Below are 3,246 nucleotides of genomic sequence, written 5' to 3' on the forward strand. Positions count from 1 at the left end.
TTTTCTTGTCGCAAGGAACTTTGGTTCCTTGAGGCCGTTGCTTACCTTTGCTTCTAGTTTTGCTTTTGCACAGTTAGAAGACAGGTTTTGAGAGGAAGACTTGAGTACTCTCAGTTTGGTGAACAATACTACGATATATGATAATCTTCAGCCAAAGGAGCACCACCCTCCAAAGGGGCACGTGTTACCGACCCCTACTACCGGTAACTTCGAATTTTGTTCCTTTTATATCGATCTAGTGGAGCGAAATCAATTTGCTGGTCTACCAGATGAGGACCCCTTTAAGCATATGGAAATTTTCACAGACTACTACTGTTCCATACCTATACCAGCTGGGGTAACTCAAGATGAAGTAAAGGGGGTGATGTTCTTATACTCCTTGAAGGATTCGGCGCGAGATTGGTACCGCTACCTTGATAGGGTAGCAGCTGGTGTCACAGATTGGACATCTCTAGCATTAGCCTTCTACAAGAAGTACTTCCCACTTTCAAAGACTGATGCCTTGAGGAGTAAAATTACAAATTTCCAGCAAGAAGCTGATGAGGGTTTTTGTGAGGCATGGGGACGTTTCAAAAGTTTGGTCCGAGCTGTCCCTCACCATGGTTTCCAGCAGTGGTATCCATTGTTGTCAGAATCGCGATTTGATCCAACGATTCTACGATTTTACGATCCAAAAATGCTTGACCGATCCTGGATCCTACGATTCTATCATAGTTATAGAATCTTTCGATCCTATTAATTTGAAAATTTCTAGAGATGAGACCATAATACGATCTTACGATTTTACGATCCTAAGATCCGATTCTATAATAAAAAAAATTAATATATATTTATATATAATGACACCGTAAAACCCAAATTTCGTGTAAGTTGTTCATACAATGATACTAAAATCATTAATTACCAATATTTGATGAATAAATATTAATAAATAAGTGTTTTGATTTTCAATTATATGTTTTTACCAAATAAAAAATTATATTTAGTGAGTTTGTAGAATCTTGCGATTCTACGATCCGATTTTACCGATTTGATCCTACCCTCCCCATCGATCCAAAGTAGAATCCCGATCCTGACAACAGTGGTGGTATCTTTGCAACTTATTCTACAATGCTTTATATGATGATTACAAGGTCATCCTGGACACAGCTGTGAATGGTAGGTTCCAAAACAATACCGGTCAGAATAGAGGTTGGAACACTATTGAGGAGATGGCGGTCCATTGAGCTGAGTTTGGGAGTTCACGTGGAAATTCACGAAAGCAAAGTGATGAAATGAGTACCGTTGTGACACTCATTACTTCTATTACTGCCCGTCTCGAGAAGCTCGAGGCCTCTGAAGTTTCCAAGGAGAAAGTTGAAATTCCTGTTCATAACTCAGATGAGACCGAGGAATTGAGAGAAACGGTCCGAGGTCTTTTGGTTCAAGTCGCGAAAATAGAAGCAGCTCGGATTGAATCTTCAAAGAATTTTGTGAAGCAGTTGGAGAATATTGAGGCTAAGCAAGTCGCCAATTCTTCGAGCAATTGTGAGGGGCCAATTGAAATGACTAATGCCATTAATCTCAGAAGTGGCCTCTCTTATGAAGGTCCCGATAAGCCTTGAGGAGACTCGGGAAATGATGAAGAGGCTAGTTTAATTTCTGGTGAAAAAACGAGCTTATTTGCCAGTACCACCAGTCAATCGACAAACAACAGCAGTCGATCGACTGGGATGTCAGATGGAAAAGTTTCTGATCAGAAACTATTCACGCCCAACATAAGCAGTCGATCGACCACTCCTATCAGTCGATCGAAAAAAGCTCCTGACGAAATTAATTCTGATCAGGAACTGTTCACGACCAGCCAGATTGGTCGATCGACCGAGACCAATGGTCGATCGACTGGGTTTTGTATGCAGGACGCAAATCCGTCAATTAATCTGCATGACTCTATACTCATTGATGATTTGACGGAAGTTTTAAACTTACGGAAGCCGAAGGTTGATAATCCTACGGCCAGTGTTGCAGTCCCGTATCCGGAGCGTTTGGAGAATACTAAGTTGGAGCTTCAGTTCGACAAATTTTTGGAGATCGTCAAGGGCCTTGAGGTAACTGTTCCTTTCACTGATTTAATTACCCAAGTACCATCTTATATGAATTTTATGAAAGATATTCTATCCCGTAGACGATATATAGAGGATCATCATGTAGTAGCCTTCACTGCGACGGGCACTGCTCATCTTCAAAATAAGCTGCCAAATAAAAAATTTGACCCGGGTAGTTTCTCCATATCTTACTGTATTGGGACCCACTTGGTCGATAACGCCCTATGTGATACAGGGGCTAGTGTCAGTGTTATGCCGTTGTCTCTTGCTAGCAGACTTGGTTTCGCTAAATTTCGTATTACTGATATTACCGGGCGTATGGCCGACCGTACCCAATCACGGCCAATAGGTATTTTAGAGGACATACCTGTGCAGATAGGGAAATTCTTTATTCCCGTTGACTTTTTGGTTTTGGATATTCCCGAAGACCGACACACTCCTATTATTTTAGGACGACCATTCCTGCGCACTGTTGGTGCAGTGATAAATTTCGGGGATAGGATCAATACTGTGCAGGTAGGGGATGAAAATTTGACCCTTTACCAGACCGGCGTTCATAAGGCACCGATGCAAGTCAAACCTTGTGACGCCATATCCTCTATAGATCCTATTACGGATCCTCCTAGTGCTATTATTGAGTTATATTCTCAACATGATCGACACCTCCGCCTGACTTGGGAGCAAATTGGAGGACCATCTTTGTTATTTCATTCTTTGCAGTCATGGCGGAGAGGGCATAGGAGATCCTGGTGATACTAGTGAGACGGAATTCGAGCAAGCTGCTGAGAGAGAGAGAGAGAGGCTGGGCAAAGTGAAGAAGCGTATCATTGATTTTGCGACACCAGATACCCTTCCTCCGATCAGGCCGGTTGTCTGGAAGCTTAGAGTAGCGGTCCATACTGCTGAAAGGACCTCTTTTGGTCAAGTGCCCTGCTTCGGGGTAGCTTGTTATTGAACCATAGTGCTATTCGGCTTGTAATTATTTTGTAATTTTGGGTTTTTGTTGAACTATTTATTGCTTTTATTAGGACGTTTAGTTTTAGCTTTAGTTTAGTTTATTTGAGTTGACTTTGGACAAGTTTTGGTATTGGTATTTTTGTATTTTGCATATTTGTGAAATTTTCAGGTAATATGGAGTTGATAGAGGATAGGAAATCGTTCC

At 41.6% G+C, this 3,246-nt stretch overlaps 1 non-coding gene across 1 annotated transcript; it reads right to left on the reverse strand.

Moving 5' to 3' along the window:
* Positions 1 to 497: 497 nt before the first annotated feature.
* Positions 498 to 606, reverse strand: LOC141593861 (small nucleolar RNA R71). Its single transcript, XR_012521919.1, has one exon. It is a non-coding gene; the product is annotated as a small nucleolar RNA R71 (small nucleolar RNA).
* Positions 607 to 3,246: the final 2,640 nt, after the last annotated feature.

Source organism: Silene latifolia, chromosome 7, assembly GCF_048544455.1.
Source record: "Silene latifolia isolate original U9 population chromosome 7, ASM4854445v1, whole genome shotgun sequence".
NCBI lineage: Eukaryota > Viridiplantae > Streptophyta > Magnoliopsida > Caryophyllales > Caryophyllaceae > Silene > Silene latifolia.